The 12,533-nt window shown below is 44.2% G+C and overlaps 1 protein-coding gene across 1 annotated transcript in view; it reads right to left on the reverse strand.

The window, feature by feature from the left end:
* Positions 1-12,523, reverse strand: part of CUNH1orf21 (chromosome unknown C1orf21 homolog) — a 262,650-nt gene extending 250,127 nt beyond the window's left edge. The window contains exon 1 of the mRNA XM_019501738.1: positions 12,361-12,523. The gene's annotated coding sequence lies outside the window, so the exon portion shown is untranslated. The remainder of the gene's footprint in view (positions 1-12,360) is intronic.
* Positions 12,524-12,533: the final 10 nt, after the last annotated feature.

Consider the following 12,533-nt stretch of genomic DNA (forward strand, 5'->3'; position numbering starts at 1 on the left):
TTTCTTCCCCCCCCCCCCCCTTTTTTTTTTTTTTTTTTTTTTACTTGTGCTCCCTCCTATGCTTCCTCCACTTCCCCTCAGAATTTTCTTTGTTCAATTCTGTTCCTTCCAAGTTTCTCATCCAGCCCTAATAACATTGCTTAGTGAACTTGATAAGCAACAAAAAAGATTGTTAAAAGCAGCTGCATGCAGCACAAATGGGGATTCATCCATAAATTTAAGGGGAAATGACAGTCAATATAAAGCCCCAGACTCCAACAATTTTCATTTTGTTTTAAAATTTGACCAAGTTCATCTCTGTTGAGCCAACTTTGACGTACATAAGGGTCAGCTACCAGCATTAAATTGCTACTTGGTAACCTGGCCCTTGAACTGAGAGTCCTGACACCAAGACTCCCGGGACTACCTCTGGGTAAAAGTAATTCCCTGCCCTGGTTTCCATTCCCTACCTTACTTAACAATCAATTTGTGATACAAAACCTGTAGGCCAGGAGTTCTCAGCCAGGGATACACATACCCCTAGAGGTACTTAAAAGGGTCATAGGGGGTATGCAGAACTGATGTGGCCAGTAATTGTCGCATGCGTGTGCACAGCCGCAGCGCAGCACGCAGGCATCCATGAGCCTGACCATGTGGAGAGCAGCCAAGTCCAGCTGGTACATCTGCTGTGGGGGAAGGGGAGTGGGGGAAGGAGTGAGGCTGGGGTGGGACCACCAGCTCCCATCACTATGTGTACCCTGCGGGGGCATATGCCCCTGGCTCTGTGCACAGGGTGAGGCAGGTTGTGACCAGGGCAGCTCCAGCCTCTTCCCGGAGGGCTGGACTGTGCTTGGGGTGGCCAGTGGTGGCACTGGAATGGGGGAGTTGGAGTGGTTTCAGTCCCCACCCTACAGCCTGGCTCCTGTAGGCCTCCACAGCGAGGGAGGGAGTGGGAGTGGGGCTGGGAACAGGGGCAGGCACTGCCCAGCTGGGGCAAAGCATGGGACAGCTGGGAAGGAAGTTGGGGGCTACGGTGAATGTTGGGCTGGCTGCAGCCCCTCCCGTAGATCCCTCCCACCCCTCACGCAGATCTAGGGGCATGTGCCCCCCTTGCCCTCCCAGGGTACGTTCAGCAGTGGGAGCTGCCAGCCCCTGCAGCCCCTAGACAAGTTGCTCATGGCTCCGTTCTGCGCTCTGTCCCGGCTGGGCAGTACCTGCCCCTGCTCCAGCCCGCCCCAGCATCACTCCCTGCATCACCACGGGGGCCTATGGCAGCGGGGCTACAGGGAGGTGTTTCAGCCACTCCAGAATTCACCGTACCCCCCACAATCCCCCCTTCTCAGTGCCACCGCTGCCTGGCTCCCAAACAAAGCCCAGCCCAGCACCTACCGCCAGGAAGCGCCCAGCACCGGCTGCAGCCCTCCCGTGCCCTTCATGCAAATATGGGGGCACCCCCCGCCATGCCCTCCCAGGGGTATGCATAGCTGTGGGAACCATACCATGTCCTTCCCTGGGTGGGCAGCCCCTGCCCCTCCCCCAGCCCAACTCCTTCCCCCACCGCTGAGGCCTCCATCTGCCCCCTCCTGCCTCCGCAGCAAGCAGCAGCCCGTCCTTGCCCCACACACAGATCCGCTCCCCATAGCCTCCCAGGGTGTACGCAGTGGCAGAATTTGCCTCCTCCTCCCCATGCCCCTCAGATGAACCACTCGCAGCTCCGTCCTACGCCCTGCCTCAGCTATAGTGCCAGCCTCAACCCCACTGCCACCCTCACCACGAGGGCCTCGATCTGCCTTCCCCACCCCCCATTAAAAACAAGAAAAAAAGTATGAGGTGGTACATGAGCCAAAACTCTGAGACAGAAGTGTACACTTGTTATAAACGGCTGAAAACCCCTGCTGTAACCCATCTTCTTAATGCACAAGGACCACGTGCTCCTTTCTTCATGACTACCTTTTTCTGAGATTACAGATTAAAATGCCCCTAAAGAGAACATGAGTCAAGCACTCCCATCCCAGCTCTTTTTGCAGTGCTAAAATATGTTATCCATGCCAAGTGTAATCTACAGCACCAAAGCCACATTCTGCAAATACAAATTCTACTTAAACTAGCCAGTCTCAAGCTTTTCAAGCAGCACAAAGCAGTCTTCAAGCAAGTACATGGGATCTGAATGGTGGTAACGGCAACAGAGAGAAAGCAAGGTCCTAAAAGACAATAGAGCAATGAGGAAAAGGATAAGCAGTAGACGGAAGAGGAAAGAGACAAGCAATCAACTTCTTAAGAATATTAGGCAATATGCACTGTAAATAGGGCAGAGTGATTCATCAAGTGGAGCCAAAATAAAAAAAATGAAGAGTCTTCCAAGGCTACCCATGTTCCTTATTGGGTTCAGAGTGCACTACTGATATCAAAACAAAATTGGCGTCACAAAGCCAGAAAACCCAGACCTGGCAATGACAAAACGAGCAGTCATCCTCACTGCAAGTCATATTCCGTTCATGACTCTCCAACGTATGCCTTGACAATCTTGCCTTCCTCCTATAACCCTGTCTTGCCTTCAGTCTCAAGCCCTGCTTCTACCTTATACAAGCAGACAAGGTTATTTGTAAATGTTATTAGACCAACTAAATAGTTGGAAAAAAATTATACCCCACACAGAGCACTTGTGCAAGGCAAGAGGAACCACACTGGAACAAATTCCTTGTTTTCAAGTGACCAACTTATATAGCTGCCTCTTCTCACAGGAACCGGGTTACAGTCTTATTTTTGTCCTAAACCTTCTGTTTGGCTCTTTTCAAGTCAACAGACGGAGGGCAAAAAAGCCGCACAACAATACAATTTTTCCTCAGCCAGAATAAGAAATGAATACAGGAACACAAAACTCCTGGTTGGCTCTGTTTCGCCCACGAGGATGGAATTGCCAGAGCAGGGAACTCCACGTGAGCTCTCTGTATGCTTGGCTAGGATAACAGCAGGTCAGCGAAGAGGGCATGAAACCTTATTTTGGTGGGTTTATTCCTCTTTATGATACACTGCCCGCTTCCCTCCACCTTTCAAATCAGTGGGACTGCTCACATGAGCAAAATTTAGCATTTGTGTGCGCACAGGATCAGGTCTTCGATATTTCTCATTCATGATCTATAACTTAGCCTCATATTTCTCTTTTTTTTTTTGCGTAGAAGAGTTGACTGTATAGCTTAAATATCTGTCATTCTCTAGTAGTCATGGGGAGCTCAGAGATTTTCTCACTTGCATCCAAACCAATACTAAATTTTAGTCAGTCACTTGGACTAGCTTCTCTATTTATCTACTTATCAGTTTATAGTTGGGTCAAGATAATCTGAAATTACTGTAGGCCAAAGGACAAATCCTGCAAACCATGCTCAGAAAAAAAATAACCCTTAACAAGGGTTTGATCTGAGGACTCTATTGTGATTTAGACTATATGCCTGCATGAAGCTGTAAGGGTCCCCTCTTACAACTTTTTGTGGGAGGCCTGGATTTTGGTCCAAGTGGGTAGGGACTGAGTTAAGAGGGGCAGAGAATGGGCTACACTTGGATCCCACTGGTTTTAACTACTCTAACCAGAGTAGCTGAGCCAGCACAGGGTGGCTACTTATTTTCTGCTGATACAGGCCAGTAGTAAATTACTACCTCCCAGGAATAAGGAGCATATCGGAAGGGTGAGTCATCATCCTGTCAGGTCCTCTTCCTGGCACGGTACAGAGGTCTCATCCTCTGCTCAGAGATGTCCTCAATAAAGTCCAAGCCAAATCCTGAAGTCCTCTTCCAAAGCTAAACCATTTCATTTATGTGGAACAAGAGTCTGTATATGTTCCTAGACTATGCTAAGTGTAACTACCACTTAAATTATTTGATTAACAGAGAAGTCTATTTAACTACAGGAGTTACATAGAGTACACAATGTTTACTGACCTACATAGAAACTAGTAATCTGCGCCTAGTGGAACCAACTCTGTATAGACAACCACTCTTAACAACACACACTGCATGAATGAATCATTGGAAAGCAGTCACCAACACTGCTGTGTGTACTACCTTTAACTCATGATTTCACTCAGGATAAACAGAAATGGAATACTCTAAACTGCCCTCTGGAAAACTATAAACTTCACCGATTTTTGTTGGGAGGGAGCCCACAGTATTCCCAACCTACTACACTAGAGTTAAGCAAAATTATAGTAGTGGTAATCACATTTATTCTACATAATATGGCAAGAAGTAGACACTGGAAAGTCAACAGCTGTCCTGGACCACTGGCTAATGAGGTAGTCTACTTCTTCATTAAGCTATTAACAGATTAAGATGTGCTCTGTAACCCACTTTCCTAGTCATTTTTTACTGCCTCAGCAACAAATCTCTGGGACAATTTGCCACACGGGCAGGAAGGCTCAATTCCCCTGACCTTACATGCAGTTCTATTCACGAACTGGTGACCTTTCCATCCCCTTTCTAGTTACAACTTTCCTGTCTACCTCCCCCACCCCACCCCAACACATACTCATGTGCACAGCTTGCGTGCTAAAACAACTTCAGCTCTGTAGCACCCAATCACCAGTTGAAGGTTAGCAAGTCCTTATGACTGAAGGATGGGATTTCCTAATGGCTTGTTAGGTCACATTCCCTTAGGCCTCTTTGAAAGTCCCACCCTGAACACAAGACTATATGTACCAGAGTTTATTTATCTCCACAAGATTGAGATTTATTCTTCTAACTACATTAGAGATTTTGCTGTTCTTTGACTCAAGGACCATTCCCTTCATGCTAACATTTTGAGCACGCAAAATATTAGTTACAGAAAGATATGTACCAGAGCCAGCTTCTGTCATGGGAAAAAACACTACTCTCTAAACTGACAATCATCCTAATCTGCCCATTAGTCTTGGATCAGTCTTTGGTCCTCTGTCACTTTGATGGAGCCTGTCTGTTTTCATTGGATATAACAGATTCACTCCCTGCTGCTGATGTGTTCACCCAGGGCTGTCTCCTGTTCCTTTGCTGGAGCAATCCGTTCCAGAACATGCAGACAAGCTGTTTTATTTTCCAAAGCTTTCCTAGGACATTTCTGCTGAGTGAAACACGAGGATTTCAGACAGTAATCTGCAATCAGGAGAGACGGAGATGTGGGAAGAAAAAAGTCTTACTATCATGCTTCTAAGTAAACCACTTTGATTAGGATGGCAAAGGAAGGCAAAAGCTCCCCCTTCCCTTAAACAATCAGTTTCTTTGGTTGATACTTCAGGGAGAAACAAAGCAATTTACTGTAGAGGCAAACAGAGGGGAAGCCCCAAAAAACCATTAGGGTCTCCTTATCTTGAAGACATACATCCTGACACAACCAAGACAGAGCACAAGCAATTTGACCCATTTGGTTTGGGGTTTGAGTACAGCAAAAAAACAAACAAACAAAAAACCCAATGCTCTTCACCATTTATTTACTGGGAAGTTCAGAGGTTGGGTTTACTAGCATCTGGCAGACACCTTTAATTTACAGGAACTCACAGCCAAAGGTCAGGCAATAAGCTAAATATATACATTACAAGATACAGAAAACAAGCATAATTAGATTCTAAGATAAAGTCCAAAGGGAAAAAAATACAGATAATACAAAAACATTCCCCTAGAACTGAAAAAAAAAGAGTCTTGAGACTACCACTGAAGAAAACCTAATCAATTTTTGTAATAGGGGAAATGGACAGAACTCCAGAGCTTCATCCCCAAGCAGAAAAGAAGGCATCTGAACTTCTTTTTCTCAAGATTATCTACTTTGGGATACTCAGCAGTTTTAGGTCCTTCATTTTGGACTACCGTTAAAAAAAAGGACTCACATAAGACAATGCTATCCCACCATTGCTACTAGGAACTCTGTCAAATCTTCACCAAAGCACAACTTACTGAGTCGCATATATCCACATTATAACAGGAAGAGAAAGAATACCACCTGGAAGAAGAGCACCAAGAGCCTTCCTAAGCAACCCTCATGATGTTGCTCAACACAACACCTCAAAATGCAAGAGGAAGGACTCCTTGTCCTTTCTTATTTCACAGGACTCCATGGCAGCAAGGATAGATTTAGGTCTATGTATCTACATCAGCAGGCAAGAGAAGACTGAGCCATGGCAAATTTTGCTGCCACATCTTGACTGCACAGCAACGCTATCCATTAGAACAGACAGGATGGGCTAGTGGAAGAGGTGAAAGGCATGTCCAATATGGGGACTATAAGAAGGAAGAAGCAGCCTAATTTGGTCCGCCAGGGGATGTCACAGACAGAACTGGCTGCTCAGTAAGCATTAAAAAGTTTGCATTCACCTTATTTTACTCAGATTAGTTCGCTGGCTCACACTTTTCTTAACTACTTCTAAAAGGAGGTGTCCAAAAAGTCATCTCTGATGTCTATTCAAAGTAGTTTAAAGAAATTCTCATTATACAAGAGTAAGCCATGACAAGTCCAAGTCCCCAGTGGTGATACATCAACATTCATGTGCCATCTAAAAATACTTCAGTCACAGCAAATGCCATTGCTACCATAAGAAACGCAGAAATAACACACTGTTCTTTTCTTTAAGCATTTATGCTGAAACATCTCCTTCGTTGTGTCCTAAAATTCCATGAACACAAAAATCTGATTAGTTGTAAGTCTAAAATTCAGACATCCATATGCCAAAATGTGCCTAACGATGTGAAAGTTGCTTTGCTTTTATTATAAGGGCCATTGGAGAGCATGAGGGAGAAACCACCAAGTGCAGACCACTACAAAAGTCCTTAGACCTTAAAAGACCTTAAAAACAACTTTCTTGCTCCTATACTTGGAAAATTCAGCTAAACTACCCCCAGTTTATTTAGAAGCACATGTTAATGTAGTTCTTTTTATGTTTTAGATGTGTAGTCAGAATATTTTTATTCTTTATTTCAAGGAATCAAGTTAGGTGAAGCCATGGTATTTATAAACAGCTTACAGGCTAGAATCTTGGTTATGGATCAGGCTCTTAACATATCCTTTTGGGAGACTGCCCACCTTACTTGTAGATCTGGGAATACTTCTCCACTAAATACACAATTCATAATTATGAATTCTCTGCTCACTGGTCATGGATTATCATTATCGCCGGTAGAAGCAAAGATAGGAAACATACAAACTTAAAATACCTCAACACAGCTATATGCAAGGGTGTATCAGGGCAACTCCATACCCAGCAGCATGTGACACACAGGGCAGTTCCAGCTCCCATGGTAGCAATGGCAGCAGCACAAATGCAGTGGTAGCTAATCCAAAGGAGCAGCCTGGGGTTTCATATTTTGTTTTACTGGGTTCTGTTAGACTTTAAGTATGCCTACATATGCTACTGTATAGTGTTATTACTGAAACTTTCCTAATTTTAAGGAAAGGCAGAAAATATTTGTCCAGTCTCCTCCTACTGTCCCACCCTGAACATCATTTTACAGAACTGCCACACCCCTTTGGAAAAGAGCAAAAAATACTGCACAAAATATCCTTTAAGAAGGTTTTTTTTTTTTTTGGTAAAGGAAGAAGGGTGGAAGAGGAAAGTTTATTTTAACTCACCATACATAACTGCTGTTTCCACCAGTACAGGGATCTAGCTTAAACTCTGTCACCCAGACAACCACTAAAACCTGCATAACACTCCTGAATCACCAACACAGCAGCCTCTATGGTGGGCATTCTTCCAACCAGAGTCAAGAAGATTTTCCCCCCAGAGGGATGTGGAACATAAAATGAAACTTGGTAAAATTCACATCTTCTTAAAACAGTTTGGACATTAAGTGGAAACGTAAGCAAAAGAAGAATTTCAGAGACCACGCCACACTTCCCCCATGGATTATATGGTTCTTAATTTAAAACTGCTTAATGCAGTTCTTTATTGCCATTCCCTTAAACATACCCCTGCAAGACATTGCACCAGATACCTTACCAAAATTTACTTTGGCAGGAACTTCAAACAAAATTGCTGAAGTCACTCTTTGGCATACAACAATTCTTTTGTACTCTGAATGGTTTTGAATAAAGACCCACTGAAACCTATATACAAAAGGAATTTGTAGCTGCAGAAATTTCATTACTTTATTTCTAATTATATGTGTGTATATATATATCTACAGATATATAGAGGTATACACACACACCTTTTCACCACATAAAACAGACCATGAGCAATGCCTATAAGCGCATCCTTGATGGTTGATTGGTATACTTGGTTTATTGTATACTGTTATCTGTATTTACAAAGCAAATGTTAGCTTCTTTACATAAATGCTAAGGCTTGACATACTCTGTCTGAGATACTATTGCATTAGAAACCATTTTACTACTCTGTACAACATTAAGAGGAAAGGTATTCCTGCCAATGCCCCCCAGACCTGCCACAATGATAGGTACTTACATTACAATCATAATGTTGTACAAGCCTTGTGTTGCATTTGAAGAGTATGCTTTTCAGAACCAAATCAGAAAAATACTAACCTGTTAATATATCATGGTTGACATAGATGTATACCCACAAAGAAAAACCTCTTACAAGTACCAAGAATTAGCACTGCATTTCACTGTCCCCCTCTCAAGAATCCTACAACAATGAACAATTTTACCTATGCTAGAAAGCACCTGCCCATGTCGAAATCAGTGCACTTGGTATACAACATAATCCCAACATAGATAATGAGTCAATACACTATAATACAACTGCAGATGTCAGTAACATCCCATAGTAGTGGCACTCACTTACATAGGACTGCACTTCTTAAACGAGATACTTCAGAGAGAAGATGCAACAAGGCAAGAAACAGCAGTACACTTTGCTTGAGTACATCCACCCTTTTTCTTCCCTTTTGAGTTTACTTCCAAGTATAACGCTGTTCCATTATCTTATGCTAAAGGAAGTTCAGATGCAGGGAACAGTGACAACACAGGCTATATCCTACTTCCACTAAAGTCAAAGGCAAAATGCCAATTAATTTTAAAAGGAGTAGATTGGGCCCTATGTCATGATGAAGATCTACATGAAACTGCTTCTTACTGGTAACAGAAAAGCCATTCCCTTCCCCCCAACAAAGAAATTACACCACCTCATATAGTAATAACAGTGCTTGTATTTTTAGATTATAGGTCCTCTGCAGAAAAAAAGATTTTTTTTACTTCTAAATTCACATGGAGTAGGTATCCTAACATGACTGCTACTAGGATACGTAATGCTTAAGAGTTCCAGATATAGACCAGGACCCTACTGAGTCCAGCAGTGTACAAGCACATAAACAAAAGACTGTCCTTGCTCCACAGCTCTATGAATAAAGTTTCCATTTTCCATTACATAGGTCTAGGAGATGGGGGCCATTCACACTTGTCTTTCCTCATTCAGTAGCTATTGTCTTTTATGAAGTCAGCTTTCTTCTGTTCCAAAGAAGCTTGCTTTCACTGTCCAGTACTCCCACAAACATGTTCGTGTCTTCTTCCACTCTACTCCCAATCTTCTTCCCCGAGCTGACCCATAAGATGACGACTTCTTCAAATCTTTCCTTCTACCTACCGCTTCTGAAACAACTACAAGAGACTGGCCAACAAATAATGGATAGGCTGAAGGGCTGCCAGGTACAGTTAATGTGTATTAAAAATGCTATGGGTTTTATTTCTTCCCTTCTTAGGCACCAGTCCTATACTGAGATATGCATGTACCCACTTGGAGCTCCAGTGAAATCAACCATGCCCAGAGCTCTGCAGCTACTGAACAACTTTTATACGATTGGGTTTAGACTGAAAACCCTTTGGACCACACACTAAAAGTGCCAAGCACATGCAAGCAGATAACACATTTAAGAATGCTACTAGAACACAAGATCACTAATAAAACAAAACAAGAACAAAAGTATAGAAGTTTGTTGAAAATAGTTTTAATATGTTACAATGCCACTTCAAATATGTATTTGGAAAATACACAGCACTAAAATGCTGCACACATCTCAATGGTAAATATTCATTAACCTTTGTTAATCTGACTGTACATCAAATGATATTACCCTTAAACAACTAAGCAACTCTCTGCAGCATAGATTAATAGAAGATGCTTGCTTTAGGCAACACCACTTATTTGAAAAAACAGTATGAACCAAATGATATGTCACATGAAAGCAACATTTAACACTTGGACAATGCTTCATAGTTGGGTACTGTACTAGACACAACATGGTGGGCAGACAATGTGTAATAACCTCACACCCAGCGTAGGCTGAGACACAGGGTAAAACCACTCAGCATTATTGCACAACAAAAACACATCCTGTTGTATCTTGTTGCAACTATAACATACGCTATTAAGTGAACAACACAGCTTTTCAAAATAAATTATTGGATATAAAAACAAAGCTGTAATTTAGATTTCATGTCACATAAAAGCTTATCTTTCACATCTCTGACGTCATACCTGTAAATTACAGCTTTAACAATACTGATGCAAAACTCCTCCTCCTTTCCCACCCCAAAATAAGCATGCCTTATTTCTGACACTGTTTGTCCACGTATGTGCCTTTTGGAAGTAAATCAACATATTAAATACCTCCTAAGACTCTATTTTAGATGCTGTTCAAGCAAGGACAGACCAATTATTGTATATCATTCTGAAGTCTTAATTAAAGAAAACAGCAAAACCAAAACCCAAAGCAATATATGACTGAAAACTCTATAAGAAGCCACAATAACAAGGGTAGAAGAGTCTGCAATAAGGCTGTTTTGGTATTTCACAAAATCAGTCATGTTGCCTAATTTGACAAGATGACAAAACAAAGGTAAGAAATCATCGCCAACATCACTCTACCTTGTGCACAGCACTAAAGGCCAAACTTCAACTACCTGTGCACGGGGCAGATCTTAGAGCCACAGTTAGGACACGTCTTACAGCCTTTATAAAATACCTAGGCATACAAAACAAAATATGCACAAACTTTTATCTAAGCAGAGCACAAGAATAGTTTAATCAGCTTTTCAATATCCTAAGCAACTGGGAATAGGTATCTGGAGGGAAACCAGATGGCTTGAGTAATCGGATACAACACCTTTCACTTTTAGTCGACTGCCTCGTATGCAAGTCAGCAGAAATCAGCCGTCAAGACCACAGTTCTGGATGAACCCAGTTGTTTACCTCAGTCTTGAATCCAATGCCCAGGTGTACACATCACTCGTGACTGACATCCATGCAGACAGCCTTGGCCAAGAAGTTCAGGTTCAGATAGGTATTGTGAGCAAACTACCTTTTTACTCCTGCAGGTCATCCCTTTGGGAGCATTGGGGCTCATTTATAAAGGAGCTTGGCCAGCACCAACTCTGCTCCAAGCAAACTGGCAACTATCCACTCCTACTAGCCTGCAGTGTACCCATGCAGACAGTTACTGATTATTCTGCTGTCCCAAGGGAACCGCCTATCTAGCAGAACCAGCACTAAGGAGGGGAAAGGGTCTGCTACCTCTTGTCCATGCCACACCTATTCTACAAACAAACAAGAGATGCATCCAGCATCTTTAGCCAGGCCAAAATTCTCCACTGCTCCATGTATTAGGAGTCTGACATCACACCAGGGTGAGCACAGTCTGACATCTACAGTTAACTCAGTGATGGTGTCAGCACTGGCTAGCTAACAGCTGCTGGATGCTGCAATGCATTTTCTCTTTTAAGCCTTAAAAAAAGGGGAGAGGGTTCCCCCTCCCTTAAATTCGGTTTGGGAGCCCCCCAGCCACTGGTTCCCTGCGAGAGTCAGAGCTCTCCGGCCCCAGATTCCTCTTGCGCAACTCTTGGGATTTCAGAAAACGCACAGGATATTAATATCTTACTCCAGTCTAGATTCACGCGCTGCTGCCAGGACCTTTATAAGGGCAGGCTACAATTCAAACAGAACTCCGATTTATTTTAATTTTTTTTTAAATGACCAGTTTTAAAAAAATAGACCCAAAAGAGCAATTATTTTATTTTATTCGTGGTTGTTTTGAAGCCCACAATGCAAAGCTCTCCCTGGAGCCTGGGCAGAAGGGCTGCACTTCGGAAACTGCAGAGGAGGAAGGCAAGGTCTGCTCCCCCTGCCATCGGCCTGCCAGCGAGGTCAGGGGCAACCCTGGGGAGGGGAGGGGTGGGGTAGATGCCCCGAAATCAGCAGTCACAAAGCTCAGCAGCCCCCGGGGAGCTGGGGGGAGCCTGCCCCTCCTCTCCCCCGAGCCCAACTTGGCTGGGGGGCGGGGGGAGCTGGAGAAGTGCAAGGGGCCGAGCCGAGCCCAGGCCTCCCCGCAGCATCCCTGCCCCTCCGCCTGCATCCCGGCTACCCGCAGGCCTCCCCGCACAGGGCAGCGGGGATGCGGGGCTGCACTCACCTCAGCCGCGCTGCTCCTCCTCCTCCTCCTCCTCCTCCCGCCCGGGTCCCCCCCGTCCCAGGGCTGCGGGCGGGCCGGAGCTCGGGCTGCGCGGGGCGGGAGAGGAGGCAGCGGCTGCAGCCCGTGTCCGCTCCGCTCCGCTCCGCTCCTCTCGCGGCGGCAGCGGCGGCTGC

This window comes from Gavialis gangeticus, unplaced genomic scaffold, assembly GCF_001723915.1.
Source record: "Gavialis gangeticus isolate Ggan-Ray unplaced genomic scaffold, GavGan_comp1, whole genome shotgun sequence".
Classification (NCBI taxonomy): Eukaryota; Metazoa; Chordata; order Crocodylia; family Gavialidae; genus Gavialis; species Gavialis gangeticus.